This window comes from Symphalangus syndactylus, chromosome 8, assembly GCF_028878055.3.
Source record: "Symphalangus syndactylus isolate Jambi chromosome 8, NHGRI_mSymSyn1-v2.1_pri, whole genome shotgun sequence".
Taxonomy (NCBI): Eukaryota; Metazoa; Chordata; class Mammalia; order Primates; family Hylobatidae; genus Symphalangus; species Symphalangus syndactylus.
Window position 1 is genome coordinate 127,428,770 of NC_072430.2, and position 20,454 is coordinate 127,449,223.

A 20,454-nucleotide genomic window follows, 5' to 3' on the forward strand; every position below is an offset into this window, starting at 1 on the left:
ATGTGTCAAAGAAATTTTAGAATTTTTTTCCTACAGTAAAAATGAAAAACAGGAGCCCGACAAGCAGAACATATACCTAATGTTAAGGGGAAGACCGCCTAGGGTCCACACTTGAGAAATTATTTTTAAGAATGTTTAATCTTGTTAGGACGGATTTCTGTGACTGCTGCCAGGGTCTCTGAACCCTCAGCAAATAAATGCAGATGACATTTATTTGCTCAAGATAATGCTACCATAATAAATGTAAAAGGGTCACTATCTTTCCCCCAAACTTCCTCCTCCCCCAAAATAATCTTTCCTGCAGCTTATCTTCTTTGACTCTAGGGGGCATAGCCATTAAGTCTTTATTCCTTTTGAACTTGATGCCGTCTGCCTTTGGCAAAGAATTGCCCTATTATTGTTTTTGAAAGAAAGTATTTGAAAAATTCAAAAGCCAGTTCTTGGCCTTGTATTTTTTTTTTTTTTTTTTTTAGAAAAAGCTCTAGCCATTCAATGACCAACTTTCTGCCTATTACTATATCAGTCATTTATTTGCTTTAAAGTAAATCATGTGTCAAATCATGATGTTTTGCTCAAAGATGAACCTCATATATATACAATGTGGTCCCGTAAGATTATAATGGAGCCGCCCTAAATAGATGTGCCATTTAAAAAAATTTTATATTGTATTTTTACTGTACATTTTCAGTTTAGATACACAAGTGCTTACCATTGTGTTTTAATTGCCCATGGTATTCAGTACAGTCACATGTTATATATAGGATTTATAGCCTAGGAGTAACAGGCTGTACTATACAGCCTAAGTGTGTAGTAGGCTATACTATCTAGGTTTGTATGAGTACATCTATGACATTCAAATAACAACGAAATTGCCTAATGACACATTTCTCAGAATGTATCCTCATTAAGTGACACATGACCGTAATGATGATTCTTAAAAGACAGGGGAAGAGGATGATTAATGACTTATTTTAACTCCAGTGACAAAACACAATCAACTTCCTATTTCTGAGTGGCACTCAGAAAAATAATTCCTCCTTTTCTTTTTTATTATTCTAATTTTCTTTTTCTTTTTCTTTTTTTGAGACAGAGTCTCGCTCTGTCACCCAGGCTGGAGTGCAGTGGCGTAATCTTAGCTCACTGTAACCTCTGTCTTCCAGGTTCAAGGGATTCTTCTGCCTCATCCTCCCAAGTAGCTGGGACAACAGGCATGTGCCACCACACCCGGCTAATTTTTGTATTTTTGGTAGAGACAAGGTTTCACCATATTAGCCAAGCTAATCTGAAACTCCTGATCTTAAGTGATCCACCCTCCTCGGCCTCCCAAAGTGCTGGGATTATAAGCATGAGCCACCGCACCCAGTCTCATTTTTCCAATTTTCTAGACAATATTTAAAGAATGCAGTGGATTGGTATTCTAAAATCCAAGCTTATACACTGCCCAGAGAATACCCTTTAGTTGATGCACTGAGAGATGACCCAACTGTGTTGACAGGTGATCCAGTCTTTTAGCTACCTCTGCTTTCTTTTCCTGGGTTATGGGGAGCTTTGAGATAAGTATGCAGCTGTAAAGGTGTAGGTGTGGCCCAGGTGTCTGCAGCTCTGAAGGTGGGGGTGCAGCCCAGGTGTAGCTCTTTGAACCAGCATTCCCCTTAACATGACAAGTCAGCTCCTTTCAGAACTGACCCACCACTGGATTGGAGAATACTTCGGCAGGAAGCCACTTGGTTGTACAGTGGGAATCTCTTAGAGATGCACAATTGTTTCTGGCCTCAATCCCAATCCCAGGAACCTCAGTGTGAGGTGAGATTTGGATGTCAGGCAGGATGGGCCCCATGACCTAATGAAACCTACTGGCATTCATTCTAGGTTCACATTCAGTTGTAGCCAGTACCTTAAAGGGAGTCATTTTACCAAGTTCTAGACATGGACACTGTGCACATTGACAACATGTCTTTGAGTTTAGTTCCCTCCTGACATTGCTGGCAAATTGCTGTTCATAGACAAATTCTTTTCTGCCATATATTTCAAGATTTCCCATTTCCAAATTCAGATAACATTCTGCTATAACGAAGTTATTTTAGGATTAATTTATTAAGATGCTCCTTTGTTTCATTGCTTGATGTTGCAAATGTAATTTTGGAGATCATATCACTATACCAAAGAGATTGCATTCTTAACACAAAGAGGACATTTCTTATAGGTTGTTACCTACACGCAATTTTGTAATTACTTTCTGAAGGTTTTTATTGTGCTGACTAAGAGAAATCAGTTGTTTTCATTGCTCAAGGAAGGATTAAGGAGTTTGTTTAAGGAGAAACACGAAACAGTTTCCTAACTGGCACATCTGTAAGGGTACAGGTAAGCTGGCTTGGAAGCGTCCAATCTGGAAATTCACCTCTGCACTGTTTTCATGATGAGAGCTGTGGATAGGAAGGGGAGGTGATGGAAAAGGAGTGGAGGGGTAAAGTGCAACTCTACACACAGGCAGTCAACTCCAGTAGGACTGGAATATCTTCATGATTCTGCTGCTTAACTCACATACTCAGCTGATCATGATGCGTGACTGTTCTCTTCCTGAAAGAAGGCAAGACATACAGACAAACATTCATTGTATCCTTGCTCTGTGGAAGATGTGTGCTACATAAACTCTTCAGGGGAAGACAAGGGACTATAAGAAACAGTCTTAAAGCCATCGATTTAGCAGGAGTGATGGTAAACACCATTAAAGTTATTAGTGCAGCCTGGGCAACATGGCACAACCCCATCTCTACAAAAAATACAAAAATCAGTCAGTCGTGATGGTGTGCACCTGTAGTCCCAGCTACTTGGGAGGCTGAGGTGGGATCTCTGGAGCCCAGGAGATTGAGGCTGCAGTGAGTTGTGATCATGCCACTGCACTCCAGCCTGAGCAACAGAGCAAGACTCTATCTCAGAGAGAGAGAGAGAAAGAGAGAAGATGGTCGTGTGGATGTCAGTGTAGGGTTTTGGTACCTGTACCCTTCAAAACTGCTCCTTGGGCTTCCTACATGCACTCAAGTGAATGGGAATTAAGTGGCTAGTCAGTTCCAAAGTACTGAGGACCCCCCTCTCCCCAATGCAGAGCTTCTTCCACAAGCAGCACTTGGCCCCTGGAAGCCCAAGCAGGGATTCCCTCACTGGCCTTCCTATCCCCCATTGGGTGGCTGGGCATATGGAGGAAGGAGATTCCAGGTCCTTGTCTCTACCAGTTTCAGAACAAGGAGTCGGAACAAAGAATCTACAGTTCAGAGGGCAGAGAACACTGGAAGAATTTTGCTCACTACTACGTCCTCAGGGCCAAGTGTTGAGTAGAAACTCAACAGAGGCTGACTGAATGAAAGACTGAATGGAGCATGACATAGAGTAAGAGTTTCTGTTTATATTTTATGCACCTAATGGCGTGGAATCCTGAAAGAATGACTGAATGGAGCATGACATAGAGTAACAGTTTCTGTTTATATTTTATGCACCTAAAGGAGTGGATTCCTGAAAGAAGGAATTCAGAGTGGATTCCATTAGATGCATAAAATACAAGCAAATTCTTACTCTATGTCAAGGAAAACATGGCATTATTGTAGGTTGAATCAAACATACATAATTAGACATACACTCTTGCTGCATTTTAAAAAATCACAGCCACTCCGAAATTAATTTTAAGCATTTTTCACTTAAGCCATAAAAAGTTATTTCTTTTTAAAAATCTATTTTTTCTAGAACCCTAGATGGTTAATATAGAATAAACACATTAATTGAGATGACAAAATTGGGGTCACTGGTATTTAAAAATTATCTTTGCATAAAACCTATTTTATTTTACCTAGTCAAACAATTATTTCCAATGGAATGTTGATTGTTTGAAATACAAAGTACTAAGTAAAGCACTCAAATTTTTTTGTTTGTTTTTATTTTAAGAATTGACCAAGTATCAATTATCTTTTTTTTTTTTTTTTAAGAAGGAGTCTCACTCTGTCGCCCAGGCTGGAGTGTAGTGGCGCAATCTCGGCTCACTGCAACATCCGCCTCCTGGGTTCAAGCGATTCTCCTGCCTCAGCCTCCCGAGTAGCTGAGATTACAGGCGTGACCTACTGCGCCCAGCCTAAATATAGTCACCTTCTGAGGTAGCTTGGCATATGAATTTTTCAGGGGACACAGCATGGCCCACAGCAGAGGAAACACCTAAGATTCAGTCCAGCTGTCTTCTGACTTATTGGATGTCTGTATCTATCAGTTCGCTTACTCCCATTTTTAGATCTGTTTTCTAAAATAAAAGGACTTTATCATTTCTTAAGACTACAGAAAAATATTATTCTAACTATAAAAAATTGCAGATAAGTGAAATTAAAAAGTTAAAATATTCTTACTCCCCAATCACTGTTAAGAGTTTGATATAGGCCAGGCACAGTGGCTCATGCCTGCAATCCCAGCACTTTGGGAACCAAAGTGGGTGGATCACTTGAGGTCAGGAGTTCAAGACCAGCCTAGCCAACATGGTGAAACCCTGTCTCTACTAAAAATACAAAAATTAGCCAGGTGTGGTGGTGTGTGCCTGTAGTCCCAGCTACTCGAGCGACTGAGGCAGGAGAATTACTTGAACCCAGGAGGCAGAGGTTGCAGTGAGCCAAGGTCGTGCCTCTGCACTCCAGCCTGGGTGACAGGGCAAGACTCTGTCTCAAAAACAAAAAACAAAACAAACAAACAAACAAAAAAGAGTTTGGTATATATTTTTCTTCTAGTTTTCTTCTAAGCATAATAAAAATCATACTTTTAAAAGTAATATATATATTAGAATACTGATTTTTTGCAATGTTCTTTTTTCATTTAATATATTTCCATGTCAACCTTGTCTGGAATAAATATCTCACCATAACTTATTTTGCAAAACTCAGATGAAGGGCATTTGGAGCAAACATAGGCAGAAAGATGTTTTGGACAAAGTAACATAAATGATATAAGTGCAGAAATTAATGCTGATTTTCCTTAATCTAAGAATTGTTTTTTTTTTTTTTAAGGCCCTGTGGTATACTGCAGTTTGGATTAAATAGAATGAATAAATTAAAAATGACAACAGTGACTTCATTTTACAGGTGGCTTCATCTCCCCTATCTACTTCCCCACCTCTTGTGGAGCTAAGCAGGGTACAACTGACTTTTATATGAAGGCTGATTTTATATACAGCATATTTAGTTTTCTTGCACTTACGATGTATTTTTTATAAAGGATGTTATTACTGTTAACAATCTGTCTTACGAAAGGATGCACTTCCTGTGAGTTCTTCACCACTAATTTAACAGGATTTTCCCTCATTTTTATTAATCATAGTTTCTCTTGAATTGTTTTTTTCTAACCCTAATATAATGGAGTAACTGGACAATTTACTGCCTTGTGGCCTAAGAGGAATGACATGCTTTGACATCTGAAGTTAGTATTTTTGAAGACAGACAACCCAACAGAACCCCTAGAGAAACACACTGAAAAAATGAAACCCCCGGACATGGTTACAGACCAACTGTGCTGTTAACTGTGGAATTGCTCTCCCTAGCTGGTGAATCTGAGGAAACTCCCTGCCTCCCACCAGCTGTTAGACAACATAACGGTATGCTGTGCCAGGTTTTGATCTGTCTCCACGGCGGAGATGGATTAGAATCCATTGAAAGAGCTGAGATTGTATTAATATTTTGAAATCTGTGAATTATAATTTTCTTTCATAAGTGTGGCATGAAGCAGAACTTGACAGCTGCTGCTTCATCTTCAAAGCACTGTCTGAAGGTGAATCTGTCCACAGGTCATTTGCCATCATTTCCCTTCCTGGTCACATCAGCCGGCAAGTGAGTGACAATCTGTGGATGTCGGGGATCCCTGCCGCAGTGTGATGGTTCCTTGCACACAAGCTGAGGAATCAGAACAGAAGCTGAGTGACACTCTTTAGAGTGCAGGGACACCTGCTCAATGAAGCCAGTTCATCATTCATCCAGCATGTATCTTTTCATATTTCTGACAGTGACTTTTACCACCATTTTGATAAGTCCAAGTGCAAATAGGACTTCTATTAGATCAAATAGGAACTCTCTGGGCACTTTAATAATGCTATCTGGCTGGGAAAAATGATGCATTATGTGTCTGGATAACTTAAAATGTTGTCCCATGTTTGAAACATAGTGCTACAGTATGTACATTGACTAAGCCAATCATGTCAAATTAATACGGATAGCCAAGAAGTACAATAACAAATACATGGATGCTTTGGCTGTCTACACTCTTCTTCACCAAAGTGAGCACTTTAATTTGTTTCATGTATAACCTCATCCCCATGTTTCTTTATGTATATGAAAAAATGATACATTTTTATTTTCCAATTTTTCTACTCAAAAGATTGTACAATAACCTGACTAGTCTGCATTTTGTTCTTTTATTTAATATATCTTACAGACATTTCTATATCAGCATGAAGTGAGCATCCTTATTTTAAAATTCTATTTATTTATTTATTTATTTATTTATTTATTTATTTATTTATTTATTTTTGAGACAGAGTCTTGCTCTGTTGCCCAGGCTGGAGTGCAATGGCGTGATCTCGGCTCACTGCAACCTCTGCCTCCCGGGTTCAAGTGATTCTCCTGCCTCAGCCTCTCGAATAGCTGGGACTACAGGCATGCACCACCACACCTGGCTAATTTTTGTATTTTTAGTAGAGATGGGGATTCAACATGTTGGCCAGGCTTGTCTCGAACTCCTGACCTCAGGTGGGAATAAACGAATTATATTCATTTTGGCCCACTTTGGCCTCCCGAAGTTTTGGGATTACAGGCGTGACCCACCGCACCTGGCCCTTATTAGTTTAAACAACTTTACTGAGATATAATTCATATACCACACCATCACCATTTGAAGTATACAATTCAGTGGCTTTTTCTATATCGACAGAGTTGTGCATCCATCACCACCATCAATTTTATTGCATTTTTATTGCCTCCAAAAGAAGCCCTGTACCTTTTAACCATCACTTTCCCCAGCCTCCCCATCCGACTCCCATTCGTTTGCCCAAGGCAACCAACAATCTACTTCTAACTCCATAGATTGCCCGTTCTGGACATTTTATGCAACTGGAATCACACAATATGTGCTCCTTTGTAACTGGCTTCTTTCAGGCGACATAATGCTTTCCAAGTTCATTCATGTTATCCCCTTGTTCTTTTTGATAGATGCATAGTATTTTATTATACAGAAGTACTATAGTTTGTTTGACCAACTATTCCCTTATTAGACACATGGATTGTTCCCAGTCATTGCTCTTTCAAGCAACAGTGCAGTGAATAACCTTGAACATATGTGTTTTCCTATGTGTGCTGGTACATACGCATAACACATACCCAGAACTGAGATTTTTGGAGTAGATAGTAGCTACAACTGTAATTATGTTTGATAGTGCCAAATCACTGTATTACACTTTCACCAGCCACGTATGAGAAGCCTGTTTCCTCCAGCCTTGCCAGCATTGCATGTTGTCAAACTCCTAGGTTTTTGCTAATCTATGGGTGGAAAAAATAGAGCATCTCCATGTGGTTTTCATTTGCATATTTCTTATTATGGTTGAGATTGATATAGATAGTTATTGACAATTCTTATGCGTTCCTTGTTTGAACTACATTTTTTTGGCTTCATCAGAGTGGTGGTTACAGTCTGTCAGCTATGATAATTTGGTTTTCCACAGTGTTTGATTTTTAACATCTTTTACATATTGTATTTTTGAACTGAGAGTTATAATAAAGACATATATTTTAAGCACAAATAATTATTTTCATAACAGAAGTATCAAAATGAATATAATTTGTTTATTCCTAAGTTATTTTGCTCTTATTTTCCTAGAATAATTTAATAAGAAATTAATTATCTTTTACTAGTTACGGTTATTTTGGTTGGCAACATAACTGTCCTTATTATGAAACTGCAATCCACATTAAATAAAAACTTTCAGTTATAACCAACTGAACTACTTTATTATATGTTAGATGCCTGTCACCAGTCCCATTTGGAATTTCTCAGAAAAAAATAAGCTTTAGTATTTCCTGAAGAAAAAATACTCTTCCTCTAAATATTCTCCCTCCTTCATTAGATATTTTATCAAGTGAGTTTGTTCCTTTGAAACTAAGTTTTTTTTAAGGACTAAGCAAATCTATCCATGTTTGGATTCCTTTAAGCTTATTGTACTGAAATTCTGGGACTTCACAAATTATTTGCATTTTTTCTTAGCAGCAAGTCGTGAGAGGTAAACATTTTTCTCCCAAAGAATACTATTAGGCATTGAGGTCTAATCTGCACACACACCTAAGAAACTCCTGGGTGTCAAAGCAGGACAGGAGACATGCTTGCGTGGGTTACCCTACATCTCCTGAAAGGAACCATGGATGAAAGCAGGGCTGATGGCCAGGCCCTTAGGACTCTGACATAAACATTCCCAAAGTAAAACCATAAACAAGCCTGCCCTAACTTGTACATGGACTGTCCTGATGCTTCCAAGAGAACCAGGCATGAGACAGAGAGCCTCCGGTAACAGGTGTCAGAGTTTGGAACAGGTGAGTAATTGCAATCAGAGGGGGACAGAGGCGCTCTGGAGGGTGCCAAGGTGTTGGCCATCGAAAACTCTGAGACGGCTTCCTAGCATCTGCAGCAGCAGTTCTTATTCCTGTAACTCACAATCTGTTGCATAAGCTGTATCCTCTGAGAGGCCGTGCCATTTATTATTAGACAATGGCAACCACAGCAACAACAGTACTAATATAGAGTGCCAACACGTGTTTGACCTCAGCTGGGAGGGGTGGGGGTGGGCTCACATATTTCCCTGCTCTGTGCATGTCCACAAATGACTGAGAGACCACAGAGAAGATTGGTCTGGGGACAACGCGAAATTTTAGCCAGTAGGTAAAGTTGCAAGGATAGTACCTGGGACTAACAAGGAGTAACGGATACTGTCACCATTGAGAAAAAAAGAAAATTCCCCCTCACCTTTGAGGAACATAGCACTGGTTGCAGAAGCCACAGAGCAAGGAAACTGATTACAAAGAAGAGCATCTCCCAGTGTTCCAGGGCGGCCACAGTGGGGCCAGCTTGAGGTCCGATGCTGATTTTCTGTTGACCTCTGTGAGAGGCGACAGCATGCTGGCAGTCCTCACAGCCCTCGCTTGCTCTCGGCACCTCCTCTGCCTGGGCTCCCACTTTGGCGGCACTTGGGGAGCCCTTCAGCCCACCGGTGCACTGTAGGAGTCCCTTTCTGGGCTAGCCAAGACGGGAGCCGGCTCCCTCAGCTTGCAGGGAGGTGTGGAGGGAGAGGCGCGAGCGGGAACCTGGGCTGCATGCGGTGCTTGCCGGCAAACTGTAGTTCCGGGTGGGCGTGGGCTTGGCGGGCCCCGCACTTGGAGCAGCCGGTGGGCCCTGCCGGCCCCGGGCAATGAGTCACTTAGCACCCGGGCCAGCGGCTGCGGAGGGTGTACTGGGTCCCCGGCAGTGCCGACCCACCGGCACTGCGCTCGATTTCTCACCGGGCCTTAGCTGCCTTCCCGCGGGGCAGGGCTGGGGACCTGCAGCCCGCCATGCCTGAGCCTCCCACCCCCTCCATGGGCTCCTGTGCGGCCCGAGCCTCCCCAACGAGCGCCACCCCTTGCTCCACAGCGCCCAGTCCCATCGACCACGCAACGGCTGAGGAGTGCGAGCGCACGGGGCGGGACTGGCAGGCAGCTCCACCTGCAGCCCCGGTGCAGGATCCACTGGGTGAAGCCAGCTGGGCTCTTGAGTCTGGTGGAGATGTGGAGAACCTTTATGTCTAGCTCAGGGATTGTAAATACACCAATCAGCACCCTGTGTCTAGCTCAGGGTCTGTGAATGCACCAATCCACACTCTGTATCTAGCTGCTCTGGTGGGGCCTTGGAGAACCTTTATGTCTAGCTCAAGGATTGTAAATACACCAGTCGGCACTCTGTATCTAGCTCAAGGTTTGCAGACACACCAATCAGCACCCTGTGTCTAGCTCAGGGTCTGTGAATGCACCAATCGACACTCTGTGTATAGTTGCTCTGGTGGGGCCTTGGAGAACCTTTGTGTCGATACTCTGTATCGAACTGATCTGACTGGGACATGCAGAACTTTTATGTCTAGCTCAGGGACGGTAAACGCACCAATCAGCGCCCTGTCAGAACAGACCGCTCGGCTCTAACAATCAGCAGGAAGTTGGTGGGGCCAGATAAGAGAATAAAAGCAGGCTGCCCGAGACAGCAGCGGCAACCCGCCCGGGGTTCTGTTCCACACTGCGGAAGCTTTGTTCTCTCGCTCTTTGCAATAAATCTTGCTACTGCTAACTTTTTGGGTCCACGCTGCTTTTATGAGCTGTTAACACCACCGTGAAGGTCTGCAGCTTTACTCCTGACGCCAGCGAGACCATGAGCGCACCGGGAGGAACGAACTCCAGACGCGCCGCCTTAAGAGCTGTAACACTCACCGCGAAGGTCTGCAGCTTCACTCCTGAGCCAGCGAGACCACGAGCCCACCAGAAGGAAGAAACTCCAAACACATCCGAACATCAGAAGGAACAAACTCCAGACGTGCCACCTTAAGAGCTGTAACACTCACCGCGAAGGTCCATGGCTTCATTCTTGAAGTCAGTGAGACCAAGAACCCACCAATTCCGGACACATCTGGACATGTCACAACGTTTCATCAGCTTCCTCGTCAGCAATATTGATATAACACTTCTTGACCTACGTTCTTCAAAGGGATGTTTTGAAGCTAAAATGTAGGAACTCTGAGGAACTAAATAAATTAGATAATGAATTGCAAAATAGATAAATATGTAAATCTAAGGATCGAGGGAAGGTATTTCTGTATGGGAATAGTAGTAAAGGTAATTTTTATTTTCTTTGATTCTCTCTAAATTTTTTCCCAATGATCTCTAATACGAATTATGTTTATACACAGAAAAAAATCTTTAAAAGTCAAAAGCACTCGTGAGAATAACCTAAATTTCTATGAAACTGCTTGGAAAAGTCAAAATGTTAAAGATTATTTTATTTCCCTGAAATAAATCACTATAAACAGAGGGTTAGTAAACTGAAATGAATTCCAACCTGCTCTGTCATGAATGGAAAAATAAGTCTCACCTGGTTTGGATAGTTAATTTTGTTGTCAGAACCATTTAGCTCAGGGCTACTTTTGTAACACTAAAGAAAGTCTCCTGCACTGCACAGACTCCGCCTGTCTCCACCCAGCCCCCCAGAACTGCCCTTGACTTCATTTGCTCTGAAAGAAAAACAAAGGGAAGGAGGGAGAAGTTATTTTCCCTCAACACGTAGTAGAACATAAAGGGGCAAGGGGTGGGAATCTAGGACAGCGTATGGCCCAGCTCTCCTAAAAGGAGAAGCCTGCACTAAGTTTCCCCTAGATCCAGTAATGCAGTTTTTAAAATGTAACATTTGTATGGCTGGTTCCAGGAACAAAATCGACCCACTGTTTAGAAGCACACATTTGTCTCAGCACTTTTGGACAGAGGAGGTTTGTCTGATTGGAAAGCGCACTGCCTTCCATAAACAGGCATTTACTTGCCATCAAATTGTTCCCTGTCACTTCAACTGGACACGCAATTCTTTTTCATTTTCTAATCTAAACAGTCCTATGGTGCGGCTGAAGGCAATTCAACAGCTGGGATGTTTTATGATAGAGATAGTTGGTATGCCATGCTAGGTAATGTGATCCTAAAATAGATTAAAGAGTGAAGCCTCCTTCAGCTCTCCTCTCTGGCTTACACATAAAACACAAACCTGGTTAATATATCTTATCAATTCCTAGACAATTAGGCCCCTTGCAAAAGTCAGCAAAAGGATCACTGTGTAAATATTTAAAACCACTTTCAGATATGCCAGAAGAAAGAACCACCTTGAAGAATTAATAAGGAATGGTCAACATGGTTGTGACTTTTGTCTGTTTTTGACTTTTTTCTTTTTTTTTTCAAGCAGGGCCTTGCTCTGTCACCCAGGTGGAAGTGCAGTGGCATGATCATGGCTCACTGCAGCCTTGACCTTGGGCTCAAGTGATCCTCCAACCTCAGCCTCCTGAATAGCTGGGACTACAGGTGCTGCCACCATGCCCAGCTAAAATGTTTTATTTTTTGTAGAGATGGGGTTCTCACCATGCTGCCCAGGCTGATCTCAAACTCCTGGCCTCAAGTGATCCTTCTGTCTCAGCCTCCCAAAGTGTTGAAATTACAGACATGAGCCACCGCATCCAGCCATGATTTTTTTAATAAGAAGAAATATAAAGTAATTAATGCTTTCTGAAGCATTGTTGTAACAATTCTGTTTACACAAACAACAAGCTGTGTAAGCTTGACTTAAAACATTAACTGTGTCCCACATAGATTTTCATAGAAAAGTCTGTCGTTTCACAATAATCCTTCAAAACATTGCTTCAAAGGAACCCAGAAATGCTAGCCCACTTCCGGAGGGAGCAGAAACCAGCAGGGGTTGAGAATGGCCAGGGATACAGTTTGAAGTTAGGGGAGGCAGAGAGTCTGGTGTCTGAAAGCTCATTAAAACAGAGATCTTTGGCCCGTGTGGTGGCTCACACCTGTAATCCCAACACTGGGAGGCTGAGGCAGGTACATCACTTGAGCTCAGGAGTTCAAGATTAGCCTGGGCAACACAGTGTAACCTCGTCTCTACTAAAATACAAAAAATTAGCCGGGCTTCGTGACGCATGCCTGTAATCCCAGCTACTCAGGAGGCTGAGGTGGGAGAATTGCGTCAACCCAGGAGGCAGAAGTTGCAGTGAGCTGAGATGGTGCCACTGCACCCCAGCCTGGGCGACAGAGCGAGACTCTGTCTCAAACAAACAGACAAACAAACAAAAAACAACAGAGATCCCAAGGAAAGAGGTTGGCAGATGGCAAGCTGAAGAGAATCATGCTTAACTAATAGCTAACACAAATGGTGTGGGTAAAAATTTAATTTAACTAATTAGTTTATTTATTTTTTTGAGACAGAGTCTTACTCTGTCGCCCAGGCTGGAGTGCAGTGGCACGATCTCAGCTCACTGCAACCTCCACCTCCTGGGCTCAAGCGATTCTCCTGCCTCAGCCTCCCGTGTATCTGGGACCACAGGCATGTGTCACCACACCAGGCCAGTTTCTGTATTTTTAGTAGAGATGGGGTTTCACCATGTTGGTCAGGCTGGTCTCGAACTCCTGACCTCAGGTGATCCACCTGCCTCAGCCTCCTAAAATGCTGGAATTACAGGCATGAGCCACCATGCCCAGCCTTGAAAATTTAATTTTAAACAACTTTGCCAACTGGAAGTGCTTATGAACATATGAAATATGTATTATCATCTTGATAAATATACTCAAAGATCCAAGATCCAATAATATATATCATCAAGTCATTTAAATTTCTGTATTATTAGAATTTTTTTGCTTGGAAGTGAAAGAAATTCAATCAAACCAGCTTAAGCCACTAAAAAAGGGCAGGCGATGTGGCAACTTTCTGAAATTTCCACTTGAAATTCCTGTGAAACTGAACCTGTGCTAAAAAATAAAGTTTATTTATGCGAGAAAGATGCCAAGGCTGGAAAAAAAATAAAGTCTACTTTAAAAAGGGGGTGATAAGCAGATCTGGGGGTAACTGACAGTGTGGATGGAATATTTTTGTAACCCAGATTAATTATTTAGAACAATCTAGACAAGATCTGCTCCTAAAACTATCCAAATGCATGAGATTTTGGTTGGACCTTCATAATTTTTATCACAGATTAATTATGAGGATAATGCTTTATATATTCTTTTGTGGGGAAAAAAGATCTGCTATTGTACTGCTATGAGAGAATCACTAAAAAGTTCTTATATGAGTAAGGCAGTTAATCCTGATTCTAAAGATGGAAATTCGGTAGTGGCATTTTTAAGAATATCCTTAGAAGTAAACTGAGTGTGGAACATGGCAAAATTGATGACAGTAACCCTGGTGGAAACCAGTCTATTTTGACTTCTCTGTCAATTCATAGGCTTTGGAAAATAGTACACTCAAGTACATTTTAAGCATTTGAGAAGAGTCTTGAAGACTGCCAGATTCTCAGGCTGTTGGAATTTCATGAGCAAGAAGGAAAAATAAGTGAAAATAAAATGATGTAAACTCTGGACCATGAAACAAGGATTTGGTTTTGTGGGACATTCAAATAAATATGCAGGCAAACTATTTTTGCTGACATGTATAAAGTAAACCTTCCTTTTAAGCCATTAGATAGAAGCAGATGTCAAAAATGAAATCAAAGAAGGTAGAATCTTGGGTTAGCTGAGCTCTGAGGGACGCCTGAAATCATCTCTCCAGCCTTGTCATCTTACAGTTAGAGACACCGAAGCCTAGAGAACCCAAGTGACCAGCCCAGCTGAGGCTCTTTCTTCCGTGCCACACTTCTCTTGAAATAAAACACACCGAAAGAGCCAGCAATTCCTAGAAACTCCTCCATGACTAGAGGGAAAAACGGAAGGGAAAGAGGAAAAGGAGATCCTTGTCAAGGAGGAAGTTACTCTTCCAGTGGCTCAGCCCAAAGTCCCTTTAATAAAATGTTCTTAAACTTCAGGCAGACATGTCTGTTCATCTCATCAGTTACTCCCAATTATTTATCATTAGTAACCAAGGTTCTGTGCCCAGTTAAAAATGAGATGGACTTGAATGGATAAAATGTGGTACATCTAGACAATGGCTTATTATTTAGCACTAAAAAGAAGTGAGCTATCAAGCCATGAAAAGACATGGAGAAAACTTCAATGGATATTATTAAGTGAAAGAAGACAACCAGGAAAGGCTACGTACTGACATTCTGGAAAAGCCAAAACTATGAGGACAATTAAAAGTATCCATGGTTTCCAGGTGTTGGGGAAGGCAGAGATGAATAGCCGAGCACAGAGCCTTTTTAGGACATTGAAAATCCTTTGCATGATACTCTAATAATGGATACATGTAATTATACACTTATCCAAACTCACAGACTATACAACACCAAGAGTGAACCCTAGTGTACACTGTGGACTTTGGTGATAATGATGTGTCAACGTAGGTTCAGCAAGTCTACTAATCGTTCCACTCTAGTGGGGACATGGATAATGGGAAGGCCGTGCATGTGTGGGTGAAGGGGGCATATGGAAAGTCTCTGTCCTTTCTCTTAACTTTGTTGAGAACCTAAAACTGCTCTTAAAAAAAGTCTTAAAGAAAGAATAAGACTATGAAAAAAATCAAGATTTTAAAAAATGAAGTGAATTTGAGGATAGAATGCAACGAAATGTTAGAAATGCACCTTATATATGCATATTAGAAAGAGTTAATTGGCTTTTAAAATACTAATCTTAATAAACTTATTGTCTTACTAAAAAAGTTTATGAGAATATATAAGTACTAATTTAATAAACAATGCTCTGTGACCTCAATATCCCAAATATTAGTTAGTAGGAGGATAGATGCCTGCAAGCATGAAAGAAAGATTTAGTTTTGGATTTTCTGTCAATTTCTCGAATAACTTTGGGAACATCACTGTACTTTAGTTATAGCTTCTCAACCCATAAAAAAGGGTAATAAAATTACCCACTGAGGGAACCTCAAAGAAGTGTTCTTACGATTAATGAATTGATGATGCTAACTTGGCTTACACACCTGAGATGAAAGGCTGTGTATAAAAATGTAATACCATTGTTGTTATAATTCCTATTATTGTTCATACACAAGCAAATATAGGTGCACATGTTAGTCACAGCTAAAGATTAGGCCACCCAAGAAAAAGAATGAGTACCTTTATGAATTGGGATTTCATTTGCACTATTATTTTTTCAGCATTATTTTAGTTAGATATACACCTTAACTTGAGTTATTGTTATAACAAAATGATTTCAGAACCTGACTTCCTGGTAGGAGATGTGGCATATGTGGAATATTCCAGTAGCCAGCACTGGGACCTTCATAGTGCCTCTTGGATCTCAGTTTCCAAGTCAGTAAAATCCAGTTGTAGGATTAGGTGATCTCTGACTTTTCTATTAGCACTGAGAGTTTACAATTCTCTATCACTCCAGCAACCCTGAGGGCCAATCCTGCAGCTGACGAAAAATAGAAGCCCTAGGCTGAGTACAGTGGCTCATGCCTGTAATCCCAGCACTTTGGGAGGCCAAAGTGGGCAGATTGCTTGAGCTCAGGAGTTTGAGACCAGCCTGGGTATCATGGCGAAACCCCATCTCTACAAAAAATATAAAAGTTAGCTGGGCATGGTGGCATGCGCCTGTGGTCCCAGCTCCTTGGGAGGCTGAGGTGGAGGATTGCTTGAGCCCAAGAAGTTGAGGCTACAGTGAGCCATGATAGTGCCACTGCACTCCAGCCTGGGTGACAGAGTGAGAGCTTGTCTCAAAAAAAAGGACAGAAAAGAGAGAAAGAGAGAGAGAAGGAAAGAAGAAAGAAAGAAAGAAAGAAAGAAAGAGAGAGAGAGAAAGAAAGAAAGAAAGAAAGAAAGAAAGAAAGAAAGAAAGAAAGAAAGAGAAAGAGAGAGAGAAAGGAAGGAAAAGAAAAGTTGGGGAAGGTTAGTTTTAAAACTGAGCAGTACAGTGATGTTTTAATACAGCTGTGCTGTAATTTTGGTTCTGCTACTTTATATTACTTGTAGTCAGACTTCCTTACCTGCAAATGGAGCTCAGAGCTCAGTGACCCTTCAGAGCATCATTGGGAGGATTACATGAAAGGCTTAGATAATACCTGGCACAGAGGAAATGGTCAACCAATGTCAGATTTTACCAGGCTCTGGAAGGACCTACCTAGCGTCGACTTCACTTGCTCTGGCACCTGTACAACATCCACCAAACACTCACAGTGCTCCTAGCAGAGTGCCTCCCACCCAGTAAATGCTAAAGCTAAAGACAATTTTTTTTTAAGAAAAGTTTGAATTGCTTATTAATTCAAATCATTGTGGGCTGCAAAGAGCCTGAAAAGTGTCCCCCCAAACTATGCAGAATGGCTTTCGCATGTGCTTATAGCTAATTCTGGTTCTGACCATTCATTCATCCATTAATTCATTCATCCATTAATTCATTCACCCGAGCACTCATTTATTTATCACTTATTTATCTGTGTCCCTCTGATGCACTTTGTATAGCGCTGAATGCCAAGAACCAATTTTGAACTAGACAAAATCCCTCGGGGACTTTGCATTCTAATGACATCTAAACTGCTTCTTCCGTCTTCTCCTTCTCTGAATTCTCTTTGCTTGTTTCCTGTTGCAGCCAGGGACCTTTGAGGTGACAAAGCTCCCCAAATCGGTATTCATTTGGAAAGTGGAGAAGGTGCCTGTCCCTCTCTGTCGCACTGGCTTTGTATCTGTGACAGTATGCACTGTGCTTAATCATGACAGATACCAACTATGTTTTTGGGTTTTCTTTGCCGGGCACTACACTAAATGCCTTGTTTTGTATTATCTCCTTTAATCCAACCCAATGGGGTAGGTAGTAGGTATAATCATTAGCTCTTTTTGGCAGATGTGGAAACTGAGGCATAGGAAGTTTAAAGCAACTTGCCCAAGTTACAGGGCCAGTAAATGTTTGAGCTGAGATGTGGAGGCTTAAAGTCAGAATTGCCTAGCTCTGTGTTTTCCCCATGTCTCACAAAGGTTTTAGTGAAATACTTGTTTTGGTTTCCACTTAGAGGCCCTCTTTGCCCCAGTCTTTCTTCCCCATCCCTTTAAGAGTGACAGTCTCCATTGAGATGGTGCCAGATATAGATGAGAATGAAAGACGCGGCGCTATTCTAGGGAACACTCCTCTCCCCCTCTCCAGGGCCTAAGACTTTTGTCATGGGTCAAGCCTATTGCTCTCTCTCCCTTGAGAGGAGGTTTTTCGCCATGAAGTTCTCCAGCCCTTAATGCAAATTGACAGTGGCAGGCAGCTCCAGATCTGAGTATTTCTTCTGCCCTATATTGGAGAATTAGACAACATACCCACGTTGACCTTTTCTGCATGATCTGTTCTGGGTATGACCAATGTATGCAGTTGTTGAGACAAACAAATGATTCTGTTCAGCCTCCCAAACCTAGGTGCCAAAGTAGCAGATTGCTTGTGGGCAGGGTGTGGCATTTCATTTGCCCCCTCTTCCTAGAAGCACATACATACAGCATTGCAGAGAGTTGCTTATAGAGTGGGAGAGGAAAATTGTTCCTATGTTAAGCAACAGGCTTAATAATGCTTAGGCCAGCTCACTGACTTGACGTGGGGAGAGGGAGCCAGAGATCAGCTCCCTCGTATCATAAATGAGCATTGTTACAGTATATGATCTTTGCAAATTTATGTATTGGTCAGCTGGGGCTGCCGGAACAAAATACCGTAGACTGAGTGGCTTAAAGAACAGAAATCTATTTCTCACAGTTCTGAGGCTGGAAGTCTGAGATCAGGGTGCCAGCATGGTTGGGTTCTGGTGACAGCTCTCCTTGGCTTGTAGATGGCTGCCTTGTCAATGTCTTCACATGGTAGTGACAGAACAAGTCCCCATCTCTTCCACTTCTTATATAGGCGCTAATCCCATCAGAGGGGTCCCACTCTCATGACCTTATCTAAACCGAATCATCTCCCAAAGGCTCCACTTTCAAATACCATCATATTAGGGGTTAGGGCTTCCACATATGAATATTGAGGGGACATAAATAATCAGTCCACACAATTTATAAAAGACCAATTATAACTAAAGTATTTTTTTGAAACTAAGTCTCGCTGTGTTGCCCAGGCTGGAGTGCAGTGGTGAGATCTCGGCTCACTGCAACCTCCACCTCCCAGGTTCAAGTGATTCTTGTGCTTCAGCCTCTCAAATAGCTGGGATTACAGGTGAGTGCCACCATGCCCAGCTAATTTTTTTGTATTTTTAGTAGAGATGGGGTTTCACCATGTTGGCCAGGCTGGTCTCCAACTCCTGACCTCAAGTGATCCACCGACCTCAGCCTCCCAAAGTGCTGGGATTACAGGCATGAGCCACCATACCCGGCCACCAATTATAGCTAAAGTCTATAGGAATAAAAATTGAAATCAGAGTATCTATTCACCAAGAGGAAAGGGGGATGGGGAGATCATAGTAGAATGCACCAGAGGTGTCTGAATATGGGTTCCAGGTACCTAGGGACGAACTGAGAGAAACCAGGGAATGAGAACTCAATGCATGTATGAGGAAATGAGTATTTTGGAGGGCATGGGCAAGTGCCTTTCTAATAAGATTTCTCAGTACCACACTTTTCAAACTGGGGGCCATATCCATCTGGGAGTAGGAGAAGCCTTTCCTCCACAATTAAAACAATTAAACAATATATGCACCAGAATCTATGGTAAAGTAAGCGTTGTTCTATGAAACCTTTGCTTATACATATATTTGTGTATGTGTGCACTGGGTTGCACACATCTTTTTTGTGTGGGTTATGGTCAAAATGTTTGAAATTCACTGCCAATGTCTTCAATAATAACCCAGAATTTAAAAAAGGTTCTATTATATAATTATTCTCTTCCAAAAATGAACATGGGCACCATTTCACTGCTGTGGCCATTTCTCTTCTTCTTCTTTTAAAATCTTTTCCAGTTCTAACAAATATAGTTTGATGATGTTCAATAGTAGGTTAACGGACTTAAGTCTTCTTCTGTGATACAATGATGACCTTAGAAAGCTCATTGTTAAAAGAAATCTATAAAATTTAACTAAAGAAAATACAAAAGGTTGGGCATGGCGGCTCATGCCTGTAACCCCAGCACTTTGGGAGGCCAAGGAGGGCAGATCACCTGAGGTCAGGAGTTCAAGACCAGCCTGGCCAACATGGTGAAACCCCGTCCCTACTAAAACTACAAAAATTATCTGGGTGTAGTAGCACATGCCTGTAATCCCAGCTACTCCGGAGTGCAAGGCACAAGAATTGCTTGAACTTGAGATGCAGAGGTTGCAGTGAGCTTAGGTCGTGCCATTGCACTCCAACCTGGGCAACAGAGTGAAACTCTGTCTCCAAAAAAAAAGAAAGAAAAAAGAAAATATGTAAATAAAGAGAGACAATGTACCAGATCCTTGAATGCAAAGACTCAATAGCATTTAAAGTCTTTTGCAATATTGGATTCTCATTTCCTCATAGGTAAACTTGCTTTTTAGTTTTGTCCATTCGGCTATTCAATCCTTCTACTGACATTTGTCTATTACATTTAAAACTTCCAAGATATTCGTTATTTCATGTCTATGATATCCTCTCAAATTTTCTGAGGACATTAATTTTTGTCATAACATCTTTTGCCTGTCTAATTAGCTATATTCTCTCAGGCATTTATTCTTCTGTTTATTGAATTTGGTGCCATTTTATGATAGTGTTTCTTCCTAAATATTTAGTGATACTTGTTTTCCTCTTGATCTCTGTACTGAAAG

The 20,454-nt window shown here is 41.5% G+C and overlaps 1 protein-coding gene across 1 annotated transcript in view; it reads right to left on the minus strand.

Annotated features, from left to right (window-relative positions):
- Window positions 1-10,659, minus strand: part of FARSB (phenylalanyl-tRNA synthetase subunit beta) — a 246,874-nt gene extending 236,215 nt beyond the window's left edge. The window contains exon 1 of the mRNA XM_055290774.2: window positions 10,509-10,659. The gene's annotated coding sequence lies outside the window, so the exon portion shown is untranslated. The remainder of the gene's footprint in view (window positions 1-10,508) is intronic.
- Window positions 10,660-20,454: the final 9,795 nt, after the last annotated feature.